At 42.1% G+C, this 18359-nt stretch overlaps 1 protein-coding gene across 4 annotated transcripts in view; it reads right to left on the bottom strand.

Moving 5' to 3' along the window:
• The window catches only part of LOC106085694 (Ca(2+)/calmodulin-responsive adenylate cyclase), a 374401-nt gene that overhangs the window by 156356 nt on the left and 199686 nt on the right, over positions 1-18359 (bottom strand). The gene's annotated exons all lie outside the window — the stretch shown is intronic.

Genomic DNA, 18359 nt, shown 5'->3' with positions numbered 1-18359 from the left:
CATTTAAGTAAAGGTGGTGTTTCCGATTCAGTTTCACATTGTATTGCGAATTTTGCCCATGAACATTTCACTAAGGAACAGGGGCAAACTTCTCACATATCAATGAGTGTAAACCGATTCAAATTTAAGCTCAATGATAAAGGGCCTCCTCTTTTTATAGCAGAGTCCTGAACGGCGTGCCACAGTGCGACACCTCTTTGGAGAGAAGTTTGACATGGCAAAGTACCTCACAAATGTTGCCAACATTAGGAGGGTAAAACCACCGCTGAGATTTTTTTTCTAATGGTTTCGCCAGGATTCGAACCCAGGCGTTCAGCATCATAGGCGGACATGCTAACCTCTGCGCTACGGTGGCCTCCATATTGCACAGTAATAATGTCATCGCATTGAGAGATGAGGATAGCGGGATGACGGCAATAGTGAGCAAGCCAACAAGAAGCCAAAGAAAGCACTCCGGGTCATGACGAAGGAGACTGAGGAGTATGCACCGGCAATCGGATGAAAGTGCACAATGCTGGATGGGATCGAACTGACATTCCAAGCTCTACTGCGGAAGCTGGAAAGAGGATCAGATCTCTCGAAGTGTAGAACACTGCTTAAACGCTGAAAAAGAACGCCTCGCTTTCTGGAAACACCAAGCAAGCCCTACCGCAATGGAGACACAAACAGTGTTCTGCGGATGTAGACAAATTCGGAACAGAAACGAAGGAAGCGCACATGAGCATTCTTCATAGAGGACTGTGACTTCCCAAAGGACGCCACAGCAAGGAGTTTTCCAGATATAATGAATTCACCAACTATTGTCATTAAACAATAGAGGGGCGATAGCAACGAAAAAATCTGTTGACCAAACCCAAAAGTTATCTCCTAGACCTAGCGGCATTCTTTAAAAGCCGCTTCATTGCGGAATCATTTGGCCAACTTGCTCACTATCAGACTAAAGAAATCTTCATGGAGCTAGACACAAACGGACTGGTATTCATCCGAAAGTCTTAGGGATGACGCTGATCGTCACTTAAACACTCCTCGTCAGTCCACTACTCCAATCTGCCATAAGGTTCAGGGGTCAGGATCAAGGTCCTTAGGTAGCCAACCTGCATCACTTCAGACATGTACAAAGAAGCCTTGCTCCGATGTGAGCTGCATGAGTGAGTAAGACGTTGGTGAGAAACCTAAAGACTTGCCAACACAGACTGCCTTGAGATGGCGATCATTGACCATCTACATAGATAAGGTCAGGTTAGATCAGTGGTGGCCAAAATTTCAAATTTTCTTTACACTAGATTACAATTTACACGTACGCTTACAATTTTTGTTTCAGTCGTTGTTCAAACAGCATGGGTGCGCATGGCTAAAGATCTAAGACGATCTAGCCATGTCCGTCCGTCCGTTTGTCCGCCTGTCTGTCTGTTGAAATCACGCTACATTCTTCAAAAACTAAGATATTGAGCTGAAACTTTGCATAGGTTATTTTTTGTCCATTGGCAGGTTAAGATCGAAGATGACGAAGATATCGTGATATAATCTCCATATAGACCGATCTGCCGACTTAAGGTCTAAGGTCCATTAAACCAACATTTACTATCTGATTATGCTGATATTTGAGACAGTGAGTTAGGTCACTCGATACTCCTCTTCAATTTGGCCCCGATCGGCCCAGATTTGCATATAGCTGCCATATAGACCGATCTCTTGATTTAAGGTTTTGGATCCATAAAGGTCACATCTATTGTCCGATGTCGCCGAAATTTGGTACAGTGAGTTGTGTTGGGCCCTTCTATATCTTATTTCAATTCGGCCCAGATTTGGATATAGCTGCCATATAGACCGATCTCTCGATTTAGGGTTTTGGGCCCATAAAAAAAACATTTATTGTTTGATTTCACTGAAACTTGAACAGTGAGTTGTGTTGGGCCCTTCTAGAACTTTTTCCAATACGGCCCAGATCGGTCGAGATTTGGATATAGCTGCTATATAGACCGATCTCTCGATTTAAGGTTTTGTGTCTATAAAACTCGCATTTTTTGTCCGATTTCGCTGAAATTTTGGACTGTGAGTTGTGTTAGGCCAATCCTAGATCGGTCCAGGTTTGGATATAGCTGCCATTAGGCCGATCTGTCGATTTAAGGTTTTGGGCCCATAAAAGGCGCATTTTTATCCGATTTCGCCGAAATATGACACAGTGACTTATGTCAGGCTATTCGACATCCGTGTCTTATGTGGTTCAGATCGGTCTATATTTGGATTTAGCTGACATAAAGATCAAATTTGGTCCAAATCGGACCATACTTGGATATAGGTGCTATGGGTGCATAGATGCTATGGGTGGAGGTCACCGTAGCGCAGAGGTTTGCATGTCCGCCTATGACGCTGAACACCTAGGTTCGAATCCTGACGAGACTATCAGAAAAAATTTACAGCGGTGATTTTCCCCTCCTAATGCTGGCAACATTTGTGAGGTACTATGCCATGTAAAACTTCTCTCCAAGGAGGTATCGCACTGCGGCACTCCGTTCGGACTCGGCTATAAAAAGGCGGCCCCTTAACATTGAGCTTAAACTTGAATCGGACTGCACTCATTGATATGTGAGAAGTTTGCCCCTGTTCCTTAGTGGAATGTTTATGGGCAAAATTTGCATTTGGGTGCATAACAGTTGCATGTTCAGCGGATTATGACGCTGCTCCTTATACTACTTATAAAATATCTTTTGGTTTTTCATACAACGCTATGTTGGTTCATGTTTGGTATTGTGTCCGCAACTAAGAACCCATGTCTATTAGCCGCAAAAGCCGGGCAATGACATAGGAAATGCTCCAAAGTCTCATTATCTTCCCCCCGGTCTTTACACATGCTATCACCTGCCGCACCTATTTTGCATAACTGAGCTTGTAGTCCTATGTGTCCTGCTACGATACCGAAAGCTATACTGAACTCCTTCTCCGCTTACACTCGACTCACTTGCGTTAACACCACACCACCTCACCCATTCTGTGATCGGGCGGATCTCTGCCTGCAGAATCAATGTAGAACCCCAGGCCCAATCTGTCCTCTAGCTTTGATCCATCTGTATAGCACCATCTCCCAGATGGCAATACCAGAGTTCCGTCAATCATAGACTGTGCCTCTAACAGCAGTGTCTCGCACTCGACCTCAAGTGTCATCTCAGGTATCCGCTCAGAAACCTCTTCAAATCCATCCGAGTTTCCTATCGTCGCCTCGAGTGTACCACGATGGTGTAGCGAGCTCCTATCCTTTATCCATTCTCCCATCGCCTTAAGTCTCAGCCGCAATGGCTGTCTCATACTTAATCTGTAAGTCAATGGGTCGGATATCTAGAATAGTCTCCAGTGTCCTAATGGGCCTGGTCCTCATTACTCTATTGAGAAATCGTGGCGATGTCAGTCATCTCTGGTTTAAAATTGAGACCCAGACGTATGTCATCTGCCAGACTTTTTTGGCCCTTCTGCATAGCTCATCTGTCAGACTTTTTCGGCCCTTCTGCAAAGCAGATCCGAATCCGAAGCTTACCTCTCAGAAGTATCTTAACAACGTCTGCTTAGCGGACGCGTTTAAATCCCTCCTCAGTCAGCATCCGTTTAGGTTAGTTATAGTGGTCACCCATAGGAGTGGTGATAAAATGCCCCACTGTGGCGTGCTTTGTGCCACTTTTCCCCTTATATTTATATCATGGGACACACAATTTAGCCAACTGTTCCTTAGCATTTATCCAACTATTCTCCAGGCGGTTCGCGCATTGTTAAAAGCCCCTCGCCAATGTGTACGTCTTGGCATCGAAGAATTCTTCTATTTAATGCACAACTTTGTGCAGGGCTGCCTTCACCGACCATCCCTTGAAATAGGCGTGCTGTTTGTACCTCAGCAGTTTGCTGGACGTCCTACTCCTTATCATGGTATCCAAAATATGTTCCATGGTTTTGAGTAGAAAGGACGTTAGGCTTATAGATCTGTACGCCTTTGGTGTCTTATAACTTGCCTACCTGGGCTTGGGTAGAAATAGCAACCTTGCCTTCTGCCAGGTTTTCGGAGTATATGCAGGTGCTAGGTTGTTGCGAAAATAGTGGCCAGACTGGGCGCCACTGAATTCAAAAACCACCCACGACTCTCGTAGAACTCTCAACGAGATGACAGAATAGTTCAAAACTCATCTGTTTAGGGAGCCAGCCATAACGATATCCCATGGGATTGTAGAGCAGACGAACTACTTTACATATTCTTGAAAACGCAACTCAACGCCAAGCTTATGCTCTACCCGCGATTTGGGTAAAAACCACAGCAGCCACGTTGCTCCCAACTGGGACCCCACAATTGCCAGGATGGAACCGAACTTTCAGGGACTCCTGACACCCGTGGTACCAGATTAAAGTCTCCGGTCAGACTTCGTAGCCTAACATGACTACCACCAGTTGAACCCCAAACAGTTCCGGACTGGTCACCCGAAAGAAAGCAATAGCCCTAAGCCGCATCAAAAACAACATACATCAGGAATATATACACAAACACAAACAGGGCACGGCAGCCCTCACGGGCTATTCCACACATATCCGCTCCAACATGGGACTCACAATTAGTGCGACCACCCTTAAGGATTACCGAAAACAACCACAAAAGCTACGGGAAACAACGATGGGCAAACGCTGCAACATGGGCAAGGCAGGTGCGAGGCCATGACTTGCGCAGCACCAAATCACAGCAAACACCTCGTTATGGATAACTAGCGTGTATTCATGCCTCCACTAAGTCTTGTCCGTCTCCTAAGAAATATTTCCTGGGAAAAGGTGGCCAGCCTTGCAACAGTCGTCTCGTCTTCAAGGGCCCTACTAAAATCCCACACCGCCTTGCTAATCCCCATCGTGCCTTAATCTCTAATGTCTGCTTAGTAAGGGCATCCCGTCAGTACACGTTCCTCTGATGCAAAAATACATTAAAGGAGCCATGTCCCGTCAGTATGAAGCCCAGACTTAGGCCAAAGCCAAAGTCCGGGTGGTCTCGTACGAACGTCGCGTCACAAATAAATTTGTAAGTCACTCGAATATTGTCTCTGTTCGAACATCTAGTTTTCCATTTATCATCAAGACTCTCCAAAACGAGTGCCTTGAGTCGCCTAGCATCCCCATCTGCCAGCTCAGAAGCAGTGAGCCAATCCTCACGCACTAATGGAATTCCCTTTTTCACACCATACAGTACGGCCGTGTAAATCAAGCAGGGGCTTGACTTGGGCGCGCCAAGCAATACCTGTAGTGCATCTGTTGAAACAGCCGTACACACAGGCAAGCAAGCCAGCTTTGCCACCCTCTGACAAGAGAGGATCTTCTTTCGCCCCAAGACTGTTGCAGCAATTCCGTGCCATACAGGCGCTCCAAAAGTTGCGCAAGCAACAAATAGACCACCATATATGGTCCGAACAGCGCGACGACTAAGACCCCAATCACTTCTCAGAACACGCTGAACCATTCCAGCTACTCCAGACATCTTTTCCTTCAACCGATCCAAATGGACCAGGAAACCCATACTCTCTGAAACAGTCACTCCTAGATCCATCAGATCAAATCGTGGGTGGACGATTCCGCTACAAGATGTCGTTTAGCAACATTGCCATGGTTTTGTCCTCTGCGACGTCAACACCAACACGATCTCTCTATTAGCGCACAATGCTCATGGCATGCTCACCGCGTGTTTCCAGAGCAAGTCTGCAATCTTCTTCAACCAGGATGAGCAGGTCATCCGCATATGCACTGATTTTGAAGGACTCAGCGAGACGTCCCAGTAGGGGATCCATCATTAGGTTTAATATGTATGGAACACAGATAGAACCCTGAGGGCAGCCACACTGAATATACTTCCAAACCGTATCGCTAGCACCAACCACGCAAGCTCTTCTATCACAGAAGTAACTACGCCAGAGAGAAAGTTCCCGACAACCTATTTCGCCTAATCTCGTGAGTACACTATGCCATGAAAGGCAATCAAATGCGTCTTTGAAATCGACAAATATGCCAAGGACATATTTGGCGCTTGACCCTCTCACACAGTTCTGCATATGAATCCAGGCATCCACAGTGCTCTTTTCCTCCCGAAAGCCAAACTGGTAAGGGGAAGTACCCTCCTCGTAGCCCTCCTTAAATCTTGTCACCATTATGCTTTTCAATACTTTTGCAAGCACGTGGAGAAGACTGATGCCCCGATACGATCTACCTAGGCACCGCCGTAACCGAAACGAATAGCACCAGTTTTGAGATAAAGTGGAGAATAATTCTGGTAAACAGATGCTCTTTGGATTGAGTAAGCAGTTAAGAAAAAAGTCCGCCTCTCGACAGATGACACTGAAACTATCCTTGTTGTTATACGGTACCGAGGAATGGGTACTTGTGAAAGCAGACGAGGCAGTACTTGGAGTGTTTGAGAGAAAGATTCTTCATAAAATCTTTGAACCAGTTTTCGTTAATGGGGAATATACGCGTCGCATGAACCATGAACTGTATGAGATGTATGCCGACGATAGCATTGTTTAACGTGTCAAAATGCAACGGCTGCGTTGGCTAGGTCATGTTGTCAGAATGGATGGAGAAGCTCCAGCCAAGAAGTCTCTTGAAGGCAAACACGGTGGTACACGTTTGGACCAGTTTTCGTTATTGGAGAATATACGCGTCGCATGAACCACGAGCTGTATGACGACGATAGCATAGTTACACGTATTCAAATACAACGGCAGCGTTGGCTAGTTCATGTTGTCAGAATGAATGAAGAAGCTCCAGCGAAGAAGCCTTCAGAAGGCAATCACGGTGCTACACCCAAACTGGGACGGCCAAAAGCTCGATGGAAAGATCAATTGATGAGAGACACCTCGAAACTTGGTATCAGAGATTATAGAAGGAGAGCAGAAGATCAAGACGCCTGGAATGCCATTCTACGTTTGGCCAATTGGACAAATGTTCCGTCATAGCCAATTAAAGTAAAGTAAGCCTTCGGGGCCACCGTAGCGCAGGAGTTAGCATGTCTGCCTATGACTCTGAACGCCTGGGTTCGTATCCTAGTGAGACCATCAGAAAAAATTTTTCAGCGGTGGTTTTCCCCTCCTAATGCTGGCAACATTTCTGAGGTACTATGCCATGTAAAACTTCTCTCCAAAGAGGTGTCGCACTGCGGCACGCCGTTCGGACTCGGCTATAAGAGGAGTTCCCCTATTATTGAGATTAAACTAGAATCGAACTGCACTCATTGATATGTGAGAAATTTGCCCCGTGTTTCTTAGTGGAAAGTTCATGGGCAAAATTCGCATTTTTTTGGCCTTGAAATATTTTGCGCCTAGAAAAGGTCGGGTACTGGCATAGGATGTGGTAGTTTGATGGTTTATCTTCTCTTCGAAACTTATTAAAGATTCTACGCCTATGGTGTTATATCTCATAAACCTTATTCGTTATAATGAAAGAAGCCATTTGTCTCGATGTTGAATTCACAGTTCTGACTTACGCCACAGTTGTGAAGGATAGCACCTTTCCCAACCTGGATTTGAAGTATTGAGGTTCCAGATTCACTAGTTTTTCTTGTTTGGCCCTTATCGCCATCTAATCATCTAATTTCTCATTCCGTTATTAATTTTTGCTTAACTTTTCCTTCTATAATACAATTGGCATATCGATTAACTTTCTACCCCAGAAATTAAAGGAAATGTACACTACTCCCCATAGAGCAAAAGCTCTATGAGTATCATGCTGTTTAAGTTTCCAGTTCATTAGGCATTCGATTTGTACAAGTCATCTCTAAGCAGGCTTTGCAATAATCAATCAATATTAAATGGATTTCTTTGTTTTCTCTCCCTGGAGTAATTTTTTCCTAAAAGGGAAAAAAATTAAACACATCATTTCACTTGGTTTGGAGGGGGCAAAATATGAGATTTTCAGTATAAGTTGGACAAATATCGATTCGAAGCTCTTTAAATAAAATTGCAATAAAAAATACTCCTTCCTTCACTTGTTCACCCGCCGCCAGGCAAATGCAGAGTTTGATTATCATACATTTATTACTTGGCTTAATTGTTTCCGCAGCCCAAAAAAGGCCATGACGACAAAGTGTCTCATTTGGTCGGCTTGTTGTTATTGGAATAAAATGGCAAATTTATTCAATTAAAACACTCTTGGAGCGGGTAATCTAACCGAAGTCGGTGACCCACTTATGCGAGAAGAGAGATATAAATAAACTGTCATAAAAATAATTAGCTTTGATTAAATTTGGATTTGCCCGCTTATTTATGGTGCTGGAAATGATGTGCACAAATTCTGCAGAGGTGGCAGAGGCGGCTTGCCACCGTAACATGCGTGGGTGGAAATTGAATTGTGGCACAATTTAACGGATAACAATATTTCTTATCCCTAAATCTAAAAAAAAGTCATTGGCATATATAAAAATAAGCTGTTTTTTGAGTGCGGAATATCTAATTTAAGATTTGCTTAAGAAAAAAAAAAAGCTCAAGCGTTTGCTTTTGTTAAATGATTTGGTCTAAAAATGCGCAAAACATTTCTTTACGAACAGCGTCTGCGTACTAAGGTTCTTACTTCTACACCAGGAGAGCTTTTGGTCGTTCGTGAAAAGAGTAAAGGGTAGTTCTTCATCTATTCCAACTCTTGTTAAGGACGATCAAACGTTCACTGACCCGGTTGATAAGGCTAACCTGTTGGCTGATATATTTGCAGGAAATTCTTCCCTGCCGGATAGCAATCAACCACTCCCCTCAATCGAATATGTATCTGGCATCATGCCCCAAATATTTTTTCGAACTCGTGGAGTTAAAAAGGTTCTTGAAAATCTAGACGTAAATAAATCCCCGCACTCGGGTGGCATATCAACACTTGCCTTACGCAAGTGTTCTTCGACGCTCGCTCGTCCTTTACGCAACCTTTTCAATCTAGCCTACCGTGCGGGAGTCTTCCCGGCGCGTTGGAAGTTTGCCAACGTTCAGCCAATACCCAAGAAGGGTGAGGCAAGCAACCCTGCGAATTATCGGCCAATTGCGATATGCTCCGCTCTCTCCAAGGCCCAGGTGGCATATCAACACTTGTCTTACGCAAGTGTTCTTCGACGCTCGCTCGTCCATTACACAACCTTTTTAATCTTGCCCAGCGTGCGGGAGTCTTCCCGGCGCGTTGGAAGTTTGGGAACGTTCAGCCAATACCCAAGAAGGGTGAGGCAAGCAACCCTGTGAATTATCGGCCAATTGTGATATGCTTTGCTCTCTCCAAGGTCATGGAGAGCATGGCTAATCACCATCTTGTGAGGTATTTAGAGTCCAATGGCCTTTTTGGGTTCCGCAGAAATCGCTCATGGCACTTCTGTCGGAACGTTGGAGTCGCTCAATCCACCAGTTTGGTGAAAGTAAGGTTGTGGCTCTGGATATCTCCAAGGCATTTGATAGGGTCTGGCACGGGCCACTACTATCAAAACTTGTCGCATTTGGTATCGGTAATGGCTTCATTAGATTTATATCGAGCTTTCTCAGAAATCGCACAATTCGAGTCGTTATAGATGGGTGCTCATCCAATGAGCACAAATTGACCGCAGGTGTACCCCAGGGCTCTGATCTTTCTCTTTCTTCTTCTCTTTTTCTAATTTTCATCAACGATCTGTTGGGTCAGACATCGAATCCGATTTACTCATTTGCGGATGACAGTAACCTCGGTCATTCGTACTCATTCGACCATAGGCCAAGTCTTCGAGAGATTGAGGACAAGAGGCGAGACGATACACTCTGCCCGGAATTTGCTGGCCATTGCTGAATGGGGTCGAATGAGTCGAGTAGATTTTAATGCACGGAATACTCAGTGCTGCTTGTTGTCACTCAAACGATTCGCTGACCTATTACGATCATCTTTGTCTATCAACGGTGTAGATGTTGAGCAATCAGAAGCTCTTGATGTTCTGGGCATGAAAATACACAGTGTTGTCCGTTGGGCTAAACATGTATTCGAAGTGTCGAAAGAAGCATTCAAGTGTTTAGGCTTCCTCAAACGGTGTAAGAATTACTTCACTCCTGATTCTTAACATCTACACCACTTTTATAAGGCCGAAAATGGAGTACAACTCACATGTATGAGCTGGAGCTTCAAAATCATCCCTGGAGCTACTGGACCGTATACAGAGGAGAGCGATGGCGTTGATTGGGGACAGTGGGGTATCCAACTCTATTGCCCCACCTTCATCATCGTCACAATGTGGGTTGTTTGACACTGCGCTATCGATACTTTCATGGTGTGTGTTCGTCTGATATTCGTCTTCTTATTCCGGCCGATACGGGATGACTATGAGCACCACACAGGCTGGAACTTTGAGCTCCGACTTGTGTGGAACTTTGAGCTCCGACTTGAGCTCGTTATCACGGGAAGCTTAGCTGAAAGCTACCGGGCACGTCCACAGGTTGCGGATGGTGGAAAGCTCCGTTTTTATGCGGCCGCGGGCAGTCAGCGATTTTCGAGAGGAGAGTCTCTGTGAGGAGTCAGGTGGCACTGGCTCTTAATTAAATACTGAGTGCCAAAGATACTCGAGATGACAAGGCGAGTTATTGGCGCCTTCAAATAACCAATGGCCAACATCAGCGTCGGTTCCCAGGTTAGGTGCGGATGGCGGCGAGCGTCGGAACTTGGAGCAAGCGGCTCGCCACAACGAGGGATGCATGCAATCCCACAAACCCATGCGGTTGGGTCGCTGGGCCAGTAACCCGCCCCCGGAAAACATAGAACTACTATGAAAAACAAAGGAATAGTAAAAACGGACCCCTCCCCCAACTTTGACGACCCACGCAAACGAAAAAAGGACCATGATTTGCGGATCTGCACCTGGAATGTCCGCACTCTTTATAGAGAAGGTGCAGTATACGCGCTGGCGGATGTATTAGAGAAGTACAAGGCAGATATAACCGCCTTACAGGAAGTGCGATGGACTGGGAATGGCGTCACTACAACACCAAACGGTGACGAACTATACTATAGCTGCCATAACACGAGGCATGAATTTGGCTGCGGATTTGTGGTTAGTCGGAGACTGAAACACCTAGTCTCCAGCTTTACTCCGGTGGATGAGAGGCTAGCCACAATCCGCATAAAAGCCAAATTCTTCAACATCAGCCTTATTTGTGCCCATGCCCCGATGGAAGACAAAGATGAGCAGACCAAGGATATTTTCTACGAGCTGCCCCGCCCATGATATTAAAATCGTTCAGGGAGATTTTAATGCGAAAATAGGGAAAGAAGACATTTTTGGTTCAACAGTCGGAAAGTTTAGCCTCCACGAGATAACGTCCAGTAATGGGTTGAGGCTGATAGATTTCGCCGCGGCAAAAAACATGGAAATTAGTAGCACCAGATTTCAACATAAAAATATCCACAAAGCCACATGGCTATCACCCGATCAAAACACGAGAAACCAAATTGATCAGGTTGTGATAGATGGAAGGCATTCATCCAGCGTGTTAGATGTACGATCGATCCGTGGAGCGAATATAGATTCGGATCATTACCTTGTTGCAGCAAAGGTTCGCACCCGTTTGAACATGGCGAGGAAAGTACGATCTGACACTGCACGGAAGCTGGACATTGAAAAGCTGCAGACCCAACAAATGGCAGCGGCATACTCCACTCGACTGACCCAACTGCTTGATGAAAGCACTCCTTGTCCCGATGATATAATGGTGCAGTGTCAAACAATTGTCCACTTCATGGAAAATGCCGCGAAATCCGTACTTGGGTACCGGAAGCCTCCTCCAAAAAACCCATGGTACGACCAAGAGTGTCGAGATGCTACTGAAGCCAAAAATGCGGCATATAGAGCAACCTAGCAATCAGCAGAAACGCGCCAGATGAAGGAGAGGTATCGGGAGAAAAGGAGAGCGGAGAAACGTCTATTCCGCAGAAAGAAATAGGAAATGGAAATACGTGAGTGTGAGCGAATTGAGTGAGATGTACAGGAGTCAGAATGAAGTCCGGAAATTCTACCAAAGAATTAAACACCAAACCGATCGCTTTGGTGCAGGCACATCCTCCTGTAGAGACAAAGAAGGAAATCTGATAACTGACACAGACAACATGCTGAGGATATGGAAAGAACATTTTACCCAACTGCTAGTGTCTGACATAGGCAGCGAAGAGGATACCGCAGAACCAATCCCTGATGATGGTATAGAATGTTTACTTCCTAGTCAGAATGAGGTCCAAGTAGCAGTAACCCGACTAAAGAACAACAAGGCAGCAGGAGCCGACGGGTTACCCGCTGAACTATTTAAGACCGGAGGCGACACGCTGAAAGGCGCGTATGCATCAGCTTATCTGCGCAATCTGGCTAGAAGAATGCATACCCGATGATTGGAACCTCAGCATACTATGTCCCGTACACAAGAAAGGAGACAAGACGAAATATGGCAACTACAGAGGAATAAGTCTCCTCCCCATCGCATACAAGATACTCTCGAGCGTACTGTGTGAAAGATTAAAACCTAAAGTCAATGAGATAATTGGGCCCTATCAATGCGGCTTTAGACCAGGTTAATCCATCCAAAACCAGATATTCACACTGCGCCAAATCCTGGAAAAGACCCGAGAAGGACAAATCAACACCTACCACATCTTTGTTGACTACAAAGTCGCTTTCGATACTCCTTTACGTTCAAAAGAATTTCAAGCCATGTCCGAGTTTGGAATCCCAGCAAAATTAATAAGACTCTGCAGGATGACACTTGCTGATACGCGTTCCTCAGTAAGAATAGGAAAGAATCTATCCGAACCATTCAATACCAAAAGAGGTTTCAGACAAGGAGACAGCCTATCGTGTGATCTCTTTAATATCCTACTGGAGAAGATTATACGAGATGAAGAAGTGAATAGAAATGGCACACTAATCACAAGAGAGCACATGCTACTTGCCTATGCCGACGATATCGATATCATAGGTCGGTCACCGGAAGTAGTAACTGCAGCCTTTGAAAGAAACGAAAGAGAGTTATTGGAAATGGGTCTGGCAGTAAATGGAGATAAGACGAAATGGATGGTTTCAACTCCCAAAACGCCTTGTACAACCGAGCAGGTAAATAAAATGGAAAAAGTTGAGAACCACAACTTTGAGATAGTCAGTAAATTTATCTACCTCGGCACCGCCGTAAACGAAACGAATGACACCAGTTTTGAGATAAAGCGAAGAATAACACTGGCAAACAGATGCTACTTTGTACTAAGAAAGCAGTTTAGAAACAAGGCCACCTCTCGACAGACGAAGATTTCACTATACAAGACACTGATACTACCCGTGCTGTTATATGGTTCTGAAGCATGGGTACTTGTGAAAGCAGATGAGGCAGTGCTTGGAGTATTTGAGAGAAAGATTCTTCGTAAAATATATGGACCTGTTTGCGTTAACGGAGAATATAGGCGACGTATGAACCACGAGCTGTATAAGCTGTATGACGACGATAGCATAGTCATGTTGTCAGAATGATTGAAGAAGCTCTAGCAAATAAGTCTTTTGAAGGCAAACACGGTGGTACACGCAAACCGGGAAGACCAAAAGCCCGATGGAAAGATCAAATGGTGGGAGACACCTCGAAACTTTGTGTCAGAGATTTAAGAATAAGCGCAGAAGATCGAGGCGCTTGGAACGCTATTCTACGTTCGGCTAGTGGAAGAAATATTCTGTCATAGCCAATTAAAGTAAAGTAAGGCTAAAATGTGGTCGTTGTCTTTTCTTGTAACTTTTTACAGCCATGCTACGTATTTTCCTAATCGGTCTTTAAACTGATAAAGATAAAAATCAATCTCCCGATTAGTCTTCTAGGGGCCCTGATTTGGCTGAAACTTGGGGCGTAAAGTATACATAGGCCATACAACTAAGTCAGTTTTTGTAAATATTGAGCAGAATCCATGATAGTGGGTTGCCAAGATTCAGCTTAACTGAACTTAGCACATTTTCATTTGTCTGTATTGATTGTGTAGATGCGCTGTAATGACAAATTGCTTTTTCCATTTTCCTTTATAGTATTTTAAGCAGATTTTGATATGCCTTTGAAACTCTTGCTACAAAATAATAATTTATAATCTGAGTCTGCAATATTACAATAGATTGTAGTCATATATATTTCTTTATTGTCTGCCCAGCTTATAGATCACGTGTAATTGTTTATATTATTCTTACATTTATTGTGATCACTGTTCAAAGAAATGACAGCAATTAATGTCATAAATTCAATATCATTCCGTAGATTAAATATACCCCCACTTGTGCATATGGCGTGCATAGGGTTACCAGTTACAAAAAATAAGCAAAAGCTAAGAAAGATCGTTTGAAAAAAATCAAAGTCCTACTAAAATCGAAACAAAACTAAAATAATTTTCTCCTGGCTAGCAAATTTTCTCATTATTGGATTTTATAGCTTGACTCAAAACAAATTCCCCTGACTATCACATGCCCCAGTCAAATGACCCGCTTACAAAACAAACTCTACGGTAATTTGTGCTTTAATGAACTTCTATGCGGGATATTTTGCGGGTAATTGACTTGAGAATATGGAAATGATCGTCATTGGCGACTGCTACGGAAATGAAATTCTTATGCCATACCAAGTCTATTCCTCAAAACGCTATGAAAAGTTTCGCTTATTGTTTGGTTGTTGTTGTTGCCGTCATCGTTATCAGTGGATGGCATTTCATTAATTTAAATTGCAATGCGTGCCATGGTATATGGCAAATAATGGCGGGGGATCATTAAATTATTTGTTATTTTTTATTTGTTGTATAAAATGTAAACAACTTTTTATATGTTTTTGTTAAGTCATTGAGAAAAAACAATAAACAAAAACAACAACACTTTAAATTAAGGGGCGTAAAAAATAACATGAGTAAGGAAATTAAGGAAAGTTTTTAATGCAACAAGTAAAAAAGGCGTCTATATGGAAGCTATATCCAAATCTGAACCGATCTGTGCCATATAACAGAAATATGTCGAGGGTCTTAACTTAACTGACTATCCCAAATTTTTGAGAAATCGAACAATAAATGCGCCTTTTATGGGTACAATACATTAAATCAAGCGATCGGTCTATATGGCGGCTATATCCAAATCCAAACCGATCTAAGCCAAATTGAAGAAGAATGTCGAAGGGCCCAACGCAACTCACCGTCCCAAATTTCGGCGACATCGGACAATAACTGCGTCTTTTATGGTCCTAAAACCTTAAATCGAAAGATCGGTCTATATGGCAGCTATATTCAAATCTGAACCGATCTGAGCTAAATTGAAGAAATATATCGAGGGGCTTAACCTAACTCTCTGTCCGAAATTTCAACAAAATCGGACAATAAATGCACCTTTTATGGGCCCAAAACCTTAAATCGAAAGATCGGTCTATATGGCAGCTATATTCAAATCTGAACCGATCTGAGCCAAATTGAAGAATGATGTCGAGGGGCTTAACACAACCCACTGTCCCAAATCTCGGCGACATCGGACAATAAATGCTGCTATTATGGCCCCAAAACCTTAAATCAAGGGATCGGTCTATATGGCAGCTATATCTAAAACTGAACCGATCTAGGCCAAACTAAAGATGGATGTCGACTGGCCAAATAAAACTCATTGTCCCAAGTTTTGGAGAAATCGGAAAATAAATGCGCCTTTTATGGGTCCAAGACCTTAAATCGAGAGATCGGTCTATATGGCTGCTATATCCAACTATTTACCGATCTGAGCCAATTTGAAGAAGAATGTCGAAGGGCCCAACATAACTCACTGTCCCAAATTTCGGCGACATCGGACAATAAATGCGCATTTTATAGGCCTAATACCCCAAATCGGAGGATCGGTCTATATGGCAGCTATATCCAAATCTGGACCGATCTGGGCCAATTTGAAACATGATGCCGAACGACCTACCACAACTCCCTGTCCGAAATTTCGGCGACATCGGACAATAAATGCGCCTTTTATGGGCCCATGTGAAAGGAATGGCACGCGAGTAGACGTTTTTTGCTTTGCTGCTCATAAAAATAATATTTTAGTGTGATAAATGCTAATTTAATAAACTGAAAAAAGTCACTGTGTCTAAATAAATGAAACGCCTTTATTTGTGATATAAATACGTTTATAGTTTAAAAGAAAAACATGAAAAAACAATAAATACCATGGCCGTGTAATAACCTTGACTAGTACACCATTGAAAAAATTATGAATGAACAATTTATCCGTTCTCTAAATATTCATATTGGTAAAAAACACGCATAACACAAATTGAAACCAGAATTGTGCAAACAGTGGATTAGAAAATTCTTTCATTAAATATGCCAGTTATTTAAAATATCTAATACAAAAATATGAAAGGAAAATAAAACGTGTAATTGGCAAACTCTCTCTTAAATTATCTCTTAAACTTTGAGAAACTTATCTAAAGCATGAGTCTACGAATGTCAATGATAAACACTCAACAATAATGCCAATCAAGCTGAACACTGCTTATGTCTACAAATAAAAAAAAAAAAAAAAAAAAACAAAAGTAAATAAATAAATCTCCACTCAAAAACAGAAGTCAAATCAGCAATAACAGCACAACAAAACAAAAGAGACAAGAAGCAAAGAATCTAACATCGAGCTGTTTGAGCGTAGAAAGAATTAAAAGCAAATTAATAATTAAAGAAGTACCAGGCAAATTGGATGAAGCAAAACAAAGCAATAAGATGAAGTGCTACGAATGCGAAAAAGACTGTTCCCGCTCTAACATTGTTTGTGGTTTATGCGGTCATATGTTTCATATTTCTTGCGCTCCAAAAGGCATACCCAACATGACGGCTGCATTAATAGAGACTATAAAGAAAAGCCAAGGTGCACTTCTTTATCGATGTGGCCAGTGTTTTAATTTACCTTCTCAAAATACTTCTGGGCAAGATAATGTAGGAGCCAAATTAGAAGCTCTAGAAACTAAAATTGAAAAAGTGTCGAAGTTACTAATGGATAATGTATTGCCGCAACTAAACTCTATTAAAAGTGATATTGAAAACTGTTTGTCTCGCATAGAGACATTTGAGAAAGGAACGAATTCAAAAATCGACAAGTTAGTTGTTGAAAATAATCACATACGTAAACAGCTTAACAGATGTGACATATTGGTCAGTGGCCTTCCAAAAACCTTAACAAATGATGATTTATACGAAGTTGTGGACAAAATCGGGAATGTTTTGGATGTCAAGCTAGAGCCATATGATATCCACCTTTGCACTTGGATTCGCAATAAAAAAGTATTACTTGTCAAATTTAATTCCGTAAGAAAGCGAGATAAGATATTTTCTAACTATATAAAAACGAAAAATCTACAGCTTAACCATGTAATAAATACTGATATTGAAGCTAGGGTGTATATAAATGAACACCTAACACCCATAGCAGCAAATATGCAATATTTTTGTAGAAAGCTATTGAAGGAGAAGAAAATTACCAAATACTTTATCAAAAATTCAAGTGTTCCAGAGGTTAAGCTGGTATTGGCGAATGGATCAGAAAAGAATGTGAGATTTGACCAAATTAATGACTTTACTGCAAATGCTGGTGCTCTAGAAACAGTTGGTGCTGCTTTGGAATGGGCTTGCTAACGGCAGACTTGTAAATAGACTTATTGGTTTCTCATATTCGAATATGAAATATGTTTATCTATTAAAATATTAATTTCAAAAAAAAAAAAAAAAAAATAAAATAAATAAATATGAAAAAAAAAACAAGAAAAAAAAATTAAATAAAATAAATATATAAATAGAAATTAAATTAAAGGAAAATGTAAACGAAAAGCATTATTTTATCTTATCATTAATTGACTGTAAACTGTTTTGAATTCCAGATTTAGAGATTCCAAAATTTTGTTATCACCACAAATAAATAAATTATATTTTTAGTTTTTCCAAATCAATTAATTTTTATTTCTCATGCATAATATACATATACAGGCCTGTTCTGGTTTCCGAATTCGCAAAACGCAATATATTGTTTTGCTTATATTTTCTAAATCGCTTTCTTTTAAGATTTGAAATCACTTGAGGTTGCTCTAACTATATGAGCTTTGATAAGAGTATGAATTCAAGCGTCAGCGTTTCGAGTTTTGCAAGAAATACGGCAAAGAAATTCTTTCGTTTTGCGTTTTCGAAAATCGGAACAGGCATGATAGATATATATTTCCCAAGTTATGATAGCTTTGTTTCTTTCATGGAATTATTTTATCGCTATGCTAGAGAATCTTATCTTTTTAAAATATCTTGTGTAATAGCAGAATATCACTTCTTTTGTCTAAAATATTATTTTTTTTAATGAGTAGCAATCGTAACGAATGATA

The sequence above is a fragment of the Stomoxys calcitrans genome, chromosome 4 (genome assembly GCF_963082655.1).
Source record: "Stomoxys calcitrans chromosome 4, idStoCalc2.1, whole genome shotgun sequence".
Lineage (NCBI taxonomy): Eukaryota > Metazoa > Arthropoda > Insecta > Diptera > Muscidae > Stomoxys > Stomoxys calcitrans.
The sequence above is the reverse complement of the archived record's forward strand: the minus strand, read 5'-3'. Positions and strand labels throughout refer to the sequence as shown.